The 15,848-nt window shown below is 39.0% G+C and overlaps 1 protein-coding gene across 22 annotated transcripts in view; it reads right to left on the reverse strand.

Moving 5' to 3' along the window:
- Positions 1 to 15,848, reverse strand: part of PTK2 (protein tyrosine kinase 2) — a 278,805-nt gene that overhangs the window by 214,575 nt on the left and 48,382 nt on the right. The window lies entirely within an intron of this gene.

Consider the following 15,848-nt stretch of genomic DNA (forward strand, 5'->3'; position numbering starts at 1 on the left):
AAACGTGCCCAGAGAAAGAACATGAGCTGGACCAGCTGCTCTCATCCCTGGGCAACAGGCTAATTCACCAAATCCTGCAGCTCATGTGACAGTCCTCTGGTGTCAGCAATCCTGCCCCAGTACAAATTCAGATAAAAGCCGTCGCAGTACATGCTGGACATGTGACCGGTACCTGAGAGACGCATCAAAATCACTAGGAAACAAATTTAACCGCTGAATTAAGCAACAGTGAGATAGATGAAATGGAAGGGAAAGTGCAACTCTAAAAAGCAGAAAATCCTGAAATTATTACTAATCTAAACAGTATTGAACTAGAGTATTTTCACAGACAATAATTAATGGCCATTTCTTATTTGTTTTGCCATATAGGACATCAAAGCTAAATTCTAGGTTTAGAAACTGTCGGGAGGTTAATCACCAACAAGTTTAAAAGAAAAATAAAAAGGGTCCTGAAATCTGTAATACAATACCACTTTGGTTTCCCAAATATAGTGCTAGAGGCATGGTAACAGAGGACAGGACAAGAAACTCACCGAAACTTTCCTCCTAACTATATAGGTTCTAAAACAGAGGGTTTTTCGTTTACATTGACCAAAATAACACAAATATCAAAACGCAATCAAGTAGCTTTTCATTTTAATGTTAACAGTGCTCAAATCAACTCTGAAGTTTTTATTTTACTGAACATGCATAGACACATCCAACTTACTTCATCATTTCATCACCGTAAATTTTTTTTAAACCTATGCATCCAATTTATCCCTACTCTGATCACTTGCCTTATTTAGCAAATAGCAACAGTACCAGAGGACTGCCTTTCCATGCCATGTACCTTAAGCAGAGACCACCTCCGGGCTGCCTGTTAGAAACCGGGCTTCACAGGGGCTGTCACACAGCTCTAGCAGGAAGGTGGGCTGGTGTGCAGAGGCCCCCTGGTGGCGAACATGAGTCTACTCTACAAACTACACACCTCGGCCAGAGAGTGAAAAATCAGCAATCCACACTTTACCCCTCACTATGACCTGAAAAAGGAAACTGTTCCTACAGTTTGACTCTCTGTTCTGTTTCCAAGAAATAGCAGTTGCATCTAGAATGAGTCCATTGCTTACTCCAGTCATATTCTGAGCAGAGCCATAAATGAGATCACTTCTCTTCTTCCCAAACACAGCCACACAGTGGCTGGTTTTGTCAATTTCCCTTCTCTACGCTCTTAGTTTTGTCACACTGGTATCAACAGATATTATTCCAACTTAGCAAGTAATTTATGGAGACATTTTTTCAATTATACCTAAAATTTTAAGATGATTACCATTAAAACAAACAACCAGAAAATAACAAATGTTGGCCAGGAGGTGGAACCACTGTGCACCGCTGGTGGGAATGTAAAACAGTCCAACTGCTACGGAAAACAGTACGGACGTTCCTCAAAAAATCAAAAATGGAGCTCCCATGTGACCCAGCAATTGCACTCAGGGTCTACACCCAAAAGAAGTGAAGGCAGAGTCTTGAACAGATATTTGCACACATGATCATAGCAGCATTGTTCACAGTTGTCAAGAGGTGAAAGCAAACCAAGTGTCCATCGATGGTTGACGGGAGAAGTAAAATGTGGTGTCTATACACAATGGAATATTACTCAGCCTTTAAAAGGAAGGGAATCCTGTCACACACTACAACATGAGTGATATTATGTGAAGTGAAATAAAAACAAATACTGTAAGATTCTACTTATTTGAGGTGTCTAAAGTAGTCAAACTCATAGGAACAGGAAGTAGAATGGTGGCTACCAGGAATGGAGGAAAGGGGGAGTTTGTTTAATAGGTGCGGAGTTTCAGACTTGTAAGATTAAAAGTTCTGGGCATCGGTTTCACAACAATGTGAACATAACACTGCTCAAGTCTATACTTAAAAACGGTTGAGATAAATTTTATGTTTTTTATCACAATAAAAAAACTTTTAAAGAATGTTAAAACCACTTTAAAAGAGTGAATCTCATTTATATTTTACAACAAATCAGCAAATATGATATAATTATGTCTACTTTTGTAGATGAGGAAAAAATGCTTTGAGATGTTAGGAATGTGCCCCAAGTGCCAGAGGCAGGGAGAAGAGAAAGACAATAACCAGTCCTTGACTGAGGACGCCACACCTGTCCCACACTGTGCAAGGGGGCTTTACGTGACTCTTTAAAAAAGTTAATCCCTAATAACTTTGAGATGATGACTGACAGACCATTTTCAAGAAAGAGGAAACTCAGGCGTAGAGAGGTAAAGGACCTGGGATAAGTCAGACTTTGTAAACGGCAAAGCCACGTGGGGCTCCAGAGCCCAGATCATTTCATCTCAAAGCTCAAAGCCCAGTGGTGTACATTCCGTTTATTTCAAGTATTTCCTGAACGCCAACCTGGCCACATACTAGGTACATGACCTCAGGCATTTTTTTCTAACCTCTCTCTGTAACTTGGTTTTCTCATCAGTTAAAGTTAAAAACAGCATCTACCTTAAACAAACACACGGACAAGAGAACTGTTTAGTGGTTACCAGGGAGAAGTGGGTTGGGGGGTGGACACAAAGGGTGAAGGGGCGCTGACAAATAATAATGTACAAGTGAAATTTCACAATGTTGTAAACTATCATAACCTCAATAAAAAAAAAAGAGCATCGACCTTTCACAGTTGTTCTAAGAAGCATTACAAACATGAATGGCTTTGAAAGAAAGTCATTGTTAGTGCATTACTCTGCATTTTCTGTGCTGGTGCAATGAGTTAAGCACTAGGGATCCCAAAATAATTGGGACGGAGTCTCAGCCCCTAAAAATTGCAGAGCCCAGCAGAAGACAAGCACGGAAGTCACAGTCCCCACCATTTCAGCTTCTGGTAGACTGGTCTATGAAAGCGCTAATAATCTCCCTTAAGGTTTAAGGCACTTTAAGGCTTAAAGGATCCACAGGTTTATTCGCAATACTGAAAAACCTGGAACAGCCTACATGTTCAATAGAAGAGGAACGAGTTAATAAAGTTTGGAAAATTATGTCTGCTGAAAATTTTTCACTGACACTGCAAAATACTCATTAATGAAAAAAACAATATAAAAAAGAGTAAGGCAACTCACAGTCCTAAAATACAAAGATTTTCAAAATATATATTTTAAGTAATAAAAAAAGGTATAGAAGAGTCTGTCTAGTGTGACAATTGGGGGTAAAGCAGAAGAAAAATACATGTACACATGCACTTCCTTATGTAAGCATAGAACACCTCTGGAAGGTTACACAACTATGAACAGAGACTCTTCTAGAGAGAGAACTGAGTAGGAAAAAAGCAGGTTTAAAGAGAGGAAGACTTACGATTCATTGCATACTCATTTGAATTTTGTACCATGTATATTTCTGTTCAAAATAATAAATGAACCTAAAAAGTAACTATTTTAAAGAAACAATATCTAGTAAAGCCCCCAATATGTAGCAGTTAACAATCCTTTCTAAATAACACACCACAGGTCAAATAACAAATCAAAAGGGAAATGAGAAAATGTTTAGAAAAGAATCATAATAAAAACAGAACATGAGAATCGTCAGGATGCAACTAAGAGTACTTAGAGGGAAATTTATAACTTTAAGTGCTTATATTTAAAGGGTAAAAACATCAACTGTCTATGTTTTTACCTCAAGAAACAAGAAACATGAGCAAATTAAACCCTAAGTAAGTAGAAGTACAGAGAGAATAAGGAACAGTGTTGTGCATTAGAGCACAAGGCAAAAGCAAAAATGAGTTAATACTGATCTTTATTTAAAATTTTGGTATCTTGTTCATCATGGATTTTTTGCATTAATTTATTATTTTTAAAAATACTGCATTAAACTATCTTGATTACTGAGTTTCCTGGCAGCCCCACAACGCCTCACCAGAGTCCTGGCCCTGCCTACACATATGCAGTCCCACACTCTCTCTCCCACCGGCCCCAGCCTCAGGCCCAAGGCCCCCCGCACCCAGGGCATATGACCTAGGGCTTTGTGAGACTAGCAATATTTCTTCCCAAAGCGTGTTAAATACAATCACTCAATTTTAAAAGTTTCCTTCTGAGAACAATAAAGATATTTAATGCTTCTTTTTCAAGGACCAGACTACAGTAACTAAAATGTCAAAGCTTTATCTATTTTATTTGAAACAGTTATAATGCATTTTTTACATTGGACCAGCAAACTCCGGAGTTCATAAATGTTTGAATTTAAATAGAGGAAGCAAGCCCTAAAAATGCGTTAGCAAAATCAACGCTCAATTAGGGATATTTCCGCCTCCTCTGACACAGGAGAAATCATACAATCATTCATTCGGATTCTAGTCCAAAGATCCTGAATAACAGCAGCAGCACTCAAACCCACAGCCACACGGAGCCCCATCAGGGCCACACAGCTGCAAAGGGGAGGGGAGTCTTTAAACGGCTGACTGACTAAAATCAGGAAATTAATCTCTAACAATTGTCGTGAAAAAATACATTTGAGATTTCTGCATCCAAGATGGACGCAACAGTGGCAGTAGAACAGCATTTCCTCAGAAAAATGTGAGAAGTGCACTGAATACAATAATCAGAGAGCTGGTCAGGCAGCGAGAACAAGAGGGCCTGAGACTTCAGCGCATGAGGAGCCACACAGGCTGAGCCGGTCTTCCGAGCTACTTTTACCTGTGGTATTTACCTGCCAACTCTGGGAACAAGACAGAGGCTGAGAACCCCAGCTCTGCACCCGCAGAAAACTGCTGCCAGAGGACAGAAAAATAAGCAAGGTTTTGGCAAGCTAACAACCTAAAAGCAAACGTAATGTATTTATTACAGAACATATTCAGCAACGAAAACGACTCATACTGGCACAGGCTACAACATCAACAAACCTTGAAAACAATACGCTAAATACAAAAGACCACATATTGTATGATTCCTTTTACATGAAATGTGCAGAATAGATCCCATGGCTGAGTAATTAAGTTCGTGTGCTCCACTTCGGCAACCCAGGGTTTCGCCCGTTCAAATCCTGGGCGCAGACATGGCACCGCTCATCAGGCCATGCTGAGGTGGCATCCCACATGCCACAACTAGAAGGACCCACAACTAAAACATAGAACTATGTACTGGGGGGCTTTGGAGAGAAAAAGGAAAAATAAAATCTTTAAAAAAAAAAAGAAAGAAAGAAAAAAGAAATGTCCAGAATACGCAAATCTATAAAACAACAGAAAGATCAGTGGTTGCCTAGGGTTGAGAGTAAGGAGGAATGTAGAGTAACTACTAAGGGAGGTTTTGGGGTGGCGGGAAACTAGGAGTTTTATTTTTAATTTCTTGCACTTTTAAACAAGGGTGGATGAAAGAATTATTAGATTTATCATTTATCCTTTAGGAATTTTATTTATTTGTACTTCTCTCTTTTTCTTGATTGATTTTCTAGAGTCTCATTTCCAGATATCAACTGGTACCTTTTATTTGTTAAATATATTCCAAACTACATAAAATGATATATTCTTTTTTTTTTCACTTTAGCTAGCATGAGGTGAGTTTCTGCCATTTGCAACTCAAAGCCTCTTCACTAATAAAAATCACAAACCTAAGTCCTATAAACTAGCAACATTTCCAATCACCAAAAACCCATCCCAAAAGGGTTACTCCCAATTGTTCATGTGACAATTATTTAGTGGGTACCTACTCTATGCCAAGCACTGTCCTGGACCCCATCAATCCCTCAGTGTGTGTAAAGACAGGGATATACGTGTGTAGGGTGTGCTGGTAAACATCTAACAACTGGCTCTGCAGGGAGTGAGGGGGAGAAGCCCCAACTTGTGGTTGTTGCTGATTTCTGTAGCATAAATATACCCACAATATTTGGTTTCAAGCTACCAATATATAGTATCAACCAGCTTGCAGCAGCTCTAGTGTAACACACACACACACACATAGTTACTTCACTTTTCTGTCCTCATGGAGTTTTATATTCCATTGTGGGAGAGAAATAACAATAAAATCATAAGTAATTAAATTATACAGTATGTTGTAAAGTGATAGATGTTATCTTAAAAATTACCAAGTTCTGCAGGGTACGAAGAATAGCAAATGTGCAGATGGGAGAGTGCAGTTTCCAGCATTTAAATAAGGTGGTCAGGGTGAGCCACACTGAGAACTATATACACATGTACATTTGAACACTGAGATTCAAAACCATACTTTTATCATCATTATTATTATTATTATTATTATTATTTGAAATTTACAAGAGAATCACAAAGTACATACTCTCTTTGCGGCTTAGCATTTTTCAAAAATTATTTTGCGAAAAGCACCCATGTTGTGGCATGTGGTTTCATATTCATTGTTGGGTAGTACTCCATTATATTAATGTACTCTTGATGAACAGTGGGCTGTCTGGGGCTATACAAACTATGCTGTTATGACCAGCCTCATAGATGTCTTTTGGTGCACATGTGCATCCATTTCTGTTGTGTGTGCACCTAGGAATGGAACCACTAGGTCAAAGTGCATGTTTAATTTTATTAAGTACTACCAAATTATTGTCCAAAGCAGATCTACAAATTTATACTCCCATCAATTGTGTTTGAGAGTTCCCACTGCTCCATACCAGTCAAAAGCAAAAGTGAAACAAGCCTAACTTTCAAAGTGGTGGTATACCCTTAGAGAAGAGTTGTAAGGGACTCTAAAACACAGAAATTTGACTGCACATCCCAGGTATGACATATCCTCTGGAAAAAAAGAGCTGCAATGAAATCTTAAACTGTTTTTAATAATATAAATAAAACTAAGATGAAATAAAGAAGCCATATTCAAATGCATTCAGAGGTCTTGATTAATGCTAAAGGTTGGTGTTGCTATTCTGAAACTATATACAAATTTCATAAACATGAATGATGAAGCAACTACATAAATATGCTAATGTTAACAACCAAGATTTTAAGCATAAGAGAAATGAGATACAAATATAAAATCAAAGAAGTAAAACATTTTAATTTTAAATTTAAATAGAAAGTATCAGGGAAAACAGTATGGAGATTCCTCAAAAAATTAAAAATAGAACTACCATACGATCCAGCCATTCCACTACTGGGTATCTATCCAAAGAGCTTGAAGTCAGCAATTCCAAAAGTTCTATGCACCCCAATGTTCATTGCAGCATTATTTACAATAGCCAAGACATGGAAGCAACCTAAGTGCCCATCAACTGATGAATGGATAAAGAAGCTGTGGTATATATACACAATGGAATACTACTCAGCTGTAAAACAGAACAAAATCATCCCATTTGCAACAACATGGATGGACCTTGAGGGAATTATGTTAAGTGAAAGCCAGTTAGAGAAGGATAATCTCTGTATGACTCCACTCATATGAGGAATTTAAAAATGTGGACAAAGAGAACAGATTAGTGGCTACCAGGGGAAAGGTGGGGTGGGGGGTGGGCACAAAGGATGAAATGGTGCACCTACAACACGAATGACAAACATTAATGTACAACTGAAATCACACAAGATTGTAACCTATCATTAACTCAATAAAAAAAAAAGTATCAGGATAAACTCATGATTTATCTTTCTCTTTCTACAAAATACATATTTCCTATCTCTGTACCCTAAAAAGACCCAGAAGCAATAACATCCCAGCATTGACTACCAGAGTATCCATATTAATACTATTCTAAATATTATTTCCCACTAAAAGGAATCAAGGCCCCTTAGAGAAGTGGCTATCAGGCCTGGCAAGAAATGTACAAATCAAGCCTGGAACATTTCATAGTGCCTATAAACAAGAAAACTATAAAAAATTACCAGAGTCATTTCAAAGGATACAAAAGACACCCACAAAGGGCAATCTGACCACCGAAATGAATAATAATTGCAGTAAGTTAACAGTTATGTGTGTGTGTGTGTGTGTGTGTGTGTATACACACACATATATATACATACTACATACATACACATGTCATCTTAAATCCTGAGTTTATGACACTAAAAAGTAATTCTCACTTAGTCACCAATGGATACTGCTAGGGCACCAACTAACCCACTCTGAAAACTGGTTAAATAAAAGAATCATGCATTTATCCTACCTTGTCTGCTTAGGCTACATTTCAGGGTATCCAAATAGTTTTTAAAAAAATCAACAACTCCAGCAAATAAGTGCGGAAGGCATGATAAAATCAGATCACCACCGTTTCTGCAACTCTAATACAATGTAGGAAACCACCACCACCGGCTGCGAAAGCCAGTAGAGGGAAGAACCACGGCGCCACCTGAACAACTATCTCACCGTCCCTAAAAGGAGGCGGCGGAGCCAACAGCAGGTGCTCCTGCCCCTAACGTGAACCTCAGTCTAACTGAGCTTCTGGCAACCAGTTTCAAGAAACTTATGAATTAAAATGACATCACATGATACAATTAGCCCAAATTCAGAATGTGGGAAATTCTATAGACAAGTGATAGTTTCTTCAAGAATACCAACAAAAACTGTGATTTAAAAATAAAAGTGAAAGGCTATAAAGCACGGAGTGAGAAAAGTTAAAGATTAGAAGACACTGTAGAGATATGCCAACCCACAGGTAAAAGGCTTTTTAAAAAGAAAATTGGGAAACTTTAAAAATTAAACATTACCTAGTTTTACTAGAGAAAAATTTTTAAATTACTTTCAATTATGTGAGGTATAATAAAGGTATTGTGATTACATTTCTTATCTCTTAGGGACACATACTGAACTTCAATGGGTGAAATTATACGATTATACGATGTCTGGAATTAGCTTTAAAATACTCCAGCAAAAGGAAAAATCTGGGAGAGAGGAAACAGATTAAACAAGAAAGGCAAAATGTTGAAATTAGGGTTCATTATCCGATTCTCTCTACTTTTATGTATATTTCAAACTTTCCACAAAAAAGCTAAAAAAAAAGAACTGAAGGAAACCTACCAAACAAATTCATTTTTCTAACAGCCAATTTGAGTAAGGGTGAAGAGCGCTGCAACTACAATGTTATAACACATAACCATAAGTCTATAATCAATCAGATGTTAATAAAGCCTGATCACAACTGTTAAATATGCATAGCCAATCAGAACTGTGAGAGCTTTAAAGAAAGGGAGAGGTCAAAGCAACTTTTAAGTAGTACATAAATGTTTACTGCGTACCTGTTAGGAAAGCCATCCATAAATGAGAACCAAAATGGAGAAAAAAGCCAATGCTTTCACGCATGAAATGTCCCAGGAGATTGCTCCAGCACACATTACAGTAGATACTACTCTGGAAAAAACTGTTCACAATAACCACTCCAGAAGGGATCAAGAATCAGGATTACAATTCACCACAGGTGCAGTCCCCCTGGTCCCAGAGGTAAGCATATGTGTCTCATTGTAACTTATCCTGGAGGATTCTCTGAGAGCATAAACACCTAGGCTAAGATGCATTCGTGGCTCTCTGGCGAACCATTGAGCATGGACAGGTCCTCCCAGAAGAAAGCTACCTCACCTGCTTAGAAACAGGGTTATTCTATATTGGAGACAGCGATGACTCTGAGGGATTCAAAGGTGAGACCCAGTTCTAAACTGCCTTCCAAAGCCCTCTGTTTGAGACAGTATTCCAAACCCATGAAAGGGAAGTTTTTTAAACATGTGCTGACCACGTTTGTAATCTTAATTCTCAATACGTCCTTATTTTTCAAGAATAGGCCAGAACCATATAGTTTTATGAATTCAAATCTTTTTTTAACTAACAGGATCAACTATGGCGCAAACCAGAAGGAGGAGCAATGGACATTTTAATTTTTACACATCTAAATCCTCTGAAGAGGTCAAGGGCAGAAAGACACAGATAGATAAATGAACATCGTCCTCAATTCTCAGGGACACCCTGAGCAGTCACAAAGTCTACAGACGGATCAAAGGGGAGGCTGGGCAGGGAGCGCCGCTGGAGGAAAGAAGCCCCAACCAAAGGCAAAGGGAACCACTAGCTGGGGCCCACTTCAGCTGAAGTGCCAACTGTGGGGACGTTCCTGCCTCCTGCTGTCACATTCCAGGGACCTTCAGTTGATCTGAGGAAAGGGCCGGATCTTGAGCTAGCTCAAGGACAGCCTGTGACTAATTCTTCTGCTGGAACTCCTCAGCCCCTGTACACCTCCCAGAACCAGCGTCAGGAAGCAGCTCAGACCCTCGCAGTCTCACAGTCCACGTCACTCCTTTAGTGAGCTACAGTTCAAAAGTCACAAAGCTGGAAAGTCGAAACCCTGTACAAAATCTGCAACTTAAGTCCCACAGGAGTTTTAAATCCAGAAAATTATCTTTACCTGCAGCTCTTCAATCCATTAAGATAAAGGGTATTCTAGAGAACATTTTTTTAACTTCTAAGAAAAATAATCTTTTAGGGAAAAAACTTCTTTCAGTTAGTTAAATAAAGCCATTATACTGATTATTGCTCTTTTGGGATGTGGCCTTTCCATGCATCTTATAGCTAATAAAGTTGTTCATTCAAAAACAGAAAAATTAAATATCAAACAGATGAAAAGATAATTAACAGCAACAACTGAAAACACCTGAATTCTGATCCTAGGAAAAAAATAAGACAACTACGAAATATAGGAACATAGACCTCCTGTAATACATGAGTTAAATATATATGTATACCTAATTTGCACATTTTTTAAAAAATCTATTTTACTTCCCATTAAATGACTGGGGGAGAAAACCCAAGAAACTGCAAAAGTACGTAAATATTCTCTTTATAGCCATTATTGCATACTTTTATATTTATTTCCTGGGGAAACTGTAATTTACTGCAGTTGTGATTTTAAGTATTTTCATATGTTTTGATGAAAATAAAGTTATGATATGAATCTGGCTATATAAAATGTGTTTAAATTATGAGAGAATGTATTTTTTTCTTGCTATACATACATATAAAGTCTGGACATAATTACAAGTGGCTTAAAGGATACTCCTTTCACTGGTGTCCCTAAATGACTGTCTAAAACCACCTCTGAGGACAGGAATTTCCTAACGTGTATTTCCCAAGTCTTCTGTGGAAATCAAATACTGTCTTTCAGTAAACTATAGAAATATGAATTAATCTACCACGAATAAGGGAGAACACCAAAATCATAGCACCACCAACTGCAGGGTTTAATGTAAAATGTAACTACATATTCCAAGTCCCAAAATATATCAAGTACATTTACAGCTGTTTACATGTGACCTCAAAGGTACAATCTATACTTGCTACCATGGAATCTTCCCACATAGTAGTTGACTGAAATTATTTCTTCTGTTGAAAACTCTATCTTGTTCTTAACATCCTTCAACTTAGCTGATCTCCACCTCATTCTAAGTTACCTAAGAAGACAATGCACTCCTCTTCATATACGTCTATCCCAATCTACAGTAAACCCGTTTGTCTCCCCCAACACAAAGTCAGACACTGCAAACAGAAGGCACCCGTCACTAAGTCCACTGTGAAGTCAGCTGCACCTAAGGAAACACTGCCATTTGGGTAAATTCCTGGTAGCAGTCACAATATGTCCTAAAATAAAAAAGGCCATCATGATTATCGTGTAAATGCCATACAAAAATTTGACCACGCTTTTTATCCTCCTCTTCCCAATAAAATCCACTTATGAACTGATTCCATTTTCATAATGAGAGTATTTCTGCATAAAAATCTACATGCTGGGGGGTTGGCCCAGTGGCTGAGTGGTTAAGTTCGCGCTCTCCGCTGCAGGCAGCCCAGTGTTTCGTTGGTTCGAATCCTGGGCGCAGACATGGCACTGCTCCTCAAACCACGCTGAGGCGGCGTCCCACATGCCACAACTAGAAGGACCCACAATGAAGAATATACAACTATGTACTGGGGAGCTTTGGGGAGAAAAAAGGAAAAAACAAAATCTTTAAAAAAAAAAAAAAAAAAAACTCCATGCTGCCCTCCTCCCCTTTCAGATGTTCTTACTTAAATAAGAGTCGAGTGGGAAAAGGTAGGGGCTAAGGGCAGACAGAAAGGAGGATACATCTTCAACAGTCTCAACAAATTTCCGGACATTTGCACCATAACAGAGAATTATCTTCACTGCCTCGTAAGTAAAAGCACATTCTAACCTTTAAATCTAAAGATTTACTCTAAAGATTAAAAGCCACACTTAAGAGAACCAATAAGCTTTTATTAATTACTTCAAAACTTTTTATTCAAGAAGTTTATAACAGAAGTTACGACAAAATTACACACACTAAGTTTTCTCAAATACATCACCACCACTGACATATTACTGTACAGTGGTGTTCAGCTCGGTAATGAAAGTGCAGCTCCAGAAGTGACCAAGTCTCATCCACCCAGTCCACCAAAAGATGGTAAACTCAGGCTTGATGGTCTCCATGTAAACACAGCAGGCAGCCTTCATCAACACTGCAGGTCCAGGACGAAACTATCATTTGAGGATGCCCAAATCTTTCCCAATTAAGTCTTAAGGACTAGTTTGGCCTTTCAGTCACATTCAGTCCCTCATTCTAGGATATGTCCTAATCTATGTCATACAGAGGGACCCAAACACCATTATTCTATCGGGCATTTTTATTTCAAAGCAGCTGTCACCAGTAGATAAAAACTATGTGGTATGTACACACTTATCCATTCCATGGTGTGTCACTTCATAAAACATTTACATAATGAAAAACTATTTTAATACTCTTACTGTTTCAGCATTAACTACTGATGATAATCTCATTTTCACAAATTAACAAAGATTTTTTTAAAGAGAAAGACTGTTACTAAAGTTTACATCAAAAACTAGGAGAAGAGCCAAAAATAGTCCCAAACCTCCAACCAATCAACTGAAATTCCTTTGATGGATGAAAACCCTTATACTATCATACACACTGTATGATTCTGTGACATGAAACCCTAGAACAGGCATCGCATCTGAGGTGGAAAAAATCCAGTAGTTGCCTCTAGGGGGACAGGGGTTGGGGAAGGGACTGCGAGCATGAAGGAGCTTGAAGGAATTTTCTGGGGAAATGATAATGGTCCATATTTCCCTAAGTGTTTGGGTTGAAAAGGTGTATGCATTTGTCACAAATTCAGTAAATGTATACTTGAGTTTTGTTCATCCAGTATATATATTTTACACTAAAAGGAAAAACATCACAAAGGAACAACAAACTCTAATAAATAACATGTATGCTGAAGTACTCAGAGTGAAGTATATTCATATCTACAATTTACTTTGAAATGTAAAAAATACGATGGTTCTCTGGATAGAGGGATGGATGAATGGATATTTATGTCATAAAGCAAGGACAGTAACATATTACAGGTAGAATCTAGGGGGTGAGTAAATGGGTGTTAACTGTAAATTCTTACAAATTTGCTGTTTGAAAATTATCATAATGAAATCATGAGTACAAAAATGAGGATTAAACGATTTCAGAGGGAAAAAAATTGAGGCAAAACTGAGCATGGGCTTTCCATAATGGTCACACGCAGAGGGTGGAGCACCTCCCCTCACAGATAGTTATAAAAATCAGACAAGTTCGTTAAAAACAACTATTTGAAGGAACTGGAAAACGACCAAAGGCAGGAAAGAACTTGAGCAGAATTTACTCTCCAAACTGCCCCTGCATCTGGTACAAACTGTGGGTCTGTCACTTTCCTGCCTGGCAAGACTCCCTAAGCCCCAGCTCTGGGAGGGCAAGACCGCAGCCATACTGTACCATCTTAATACGTAGCAGAGTGGCTGTAAATTTAAGGGGAAAATCTTGGAAACAAGAGGGCCGCAAAATGCTGAGATCCAAATCTGAACATAAACATTGCCCAAATCTCTGGCAGACTGTGCAACTAAGCATATGCTGGAGAAGCCAGAAAGCCCAGGGGCACAACTAGAGGGGAGGGCACCACCCTGAGAAAGAGAGCTGCCCTCGCTGACACCTGCCAGTTTGCTGTTCCTCTGACTACAGGTGTTTCCCAACCCAGGGCCAGCTCTGGTGGCAGAAAGCAAAAGCCTCACTGGCATGAGGTCTCAAAAGAAAGAAATGGGGGCTGGCGGACCAACTGAAATTTAGGGGAGGGATGCTGGAAGAATGGGGACACCAAGATAAACCCCAAAATCTGACAATAAATTCTATCCAAACCCTTGACTGACCACAAAAGTGCAAAGGTGCATGTGAGACCCCCCCCCACGGGGCCAAGCTTAAAAACAAACAAAAAGCAGCAGTTGGAAGCGAATAAAACTGATCGGAGACATCATCAGCTGAATATAACAAGAAAGATTTTTCCATCTTGAGTACAGGTGTGCATGCACGCGTGCACACAACACACAGAAAGGGCCAAGAAGCAGTAACACCCTGGTGGCAAATGAGCACACACACCTAGCACCCAGACCTTGGCTTCTAAATTCCATTTCCCCCTAAAAGGAACGAGGGCTACTTCGAGAAACAGCTGAATCCATGACAAGGCAAAGAAACTACGAGAAATTCTGGGAATGTGTTACTGTGCCAAAAAGGAAGAAAAAGCTCAAAAACTAATGGAGACATGTCAAAAGAACACAGGAGATGATCTGTGGGGATGGCCAAATCGGGGAGAATTCTAGCGTCAAAATGAGTAATGACAGTAATGGATTATAAGCCACTGAATCAAGTAAGAATCCCTGAGGATGCCAAACTGATAGTGGTACTGGCACTGAATGAATGGATGAAGGAAGGAAGGAATAAATGAACACAGGAGGGAAAACCCTTCCCTACAGTAGAATGCCGGCTGAAAAATGAGAAGAAAGGACAGCGTTAGGAGCTCACCGTTTCACAATACCTAGTAATAACTGTCTCAAGCAAGACTCACCAGTGGGTGACCGAACTATCAGTCTGAGAGTTTGAAAGGTCACACAGTCCTGAATATCTGCCTACAGATTATTCCTTAATTATAAAGGATAAATGCTAACTTCAGAGTGGAGAAACTTGGCAGACACCATCCTAACTTGATCACCTAACATCAGTAATTCTCAAATTTAGAATACGTCAAAATCATTGTGAGGGATTTTAAAAACACAGCCCCAAACCGTAAGTTTCTGATTCAGCAGGTCAGGAGCAGGGCCCAGGAACCTGCAAGTCTCACAAATTCCTAGGTGACAATAATAGTGATAATGCTGAGCCAGGGACCGTACCTTGAGGACCACTGACTTAAGTCATTAAAGTTAACGTCATCAATAATAACTGAACAAACTGGCATCATGAGCCATCCTGAGAGGGACACGACAGGTATGAGAAAGGATATAAGTCCTGAGAAAGACACATATTTCTGTGATAGTCCTGCCCCAAAAATGCATCATCTTAATTTAATCATGAGAAAATATCACAGAAACCCAAACTGAAATATGACCTACAAAACTAGTCTCTATCCTTTAAAAACATCAATGTCCTCAAAGAGAAAGGCTGAGAAACATATCCAGACTAAAAAGACAAAGAGACATGACTAAATACCACATGTAATTCTATACTGAGTCCTGTAACAGGGGAAAAACCACCACAATTCACGGGGCAACTGGAAAAATGTGCACATGGACTGTATACCAGATAACATGCGGCAATGTTAAATTTTGTAAATTTGATAATTATATTGTGGTTACGTCAACACTGACTGAAGTATTTAAGGGTAAAGGGCATGATGTCTGCAACTTACTCTCAAAGGGTTCAGTAAAAAATAAATGTGTGTGTGTATGTACATATATCTATATCTATATCTGTATCTATATCGAGAGAGAGAGAGACAGAGACAGAGAGAGACAGAGAGAGGGAGAGGGAGAGAGAGAGAGGGAGAGAGTGCACAAGCGAGCACACGCAGGCAGGGAGG

The sequence above is a fragment of the Equus asinus genome, chromosome 12 (assembly GCF_041296235.1).
Source record: "Equus asinus isolate D_3611 breed Donkey chromosome 12, EquAss-T2T_v2, whole genome shotgun sequence".
Taxonomy (NCBI): domain Eukaryota; kingdom Metazoa; phylum Chordata; class Mammalia; order Perissodactyla; family Equidae; genus Equus; species Equus asinus.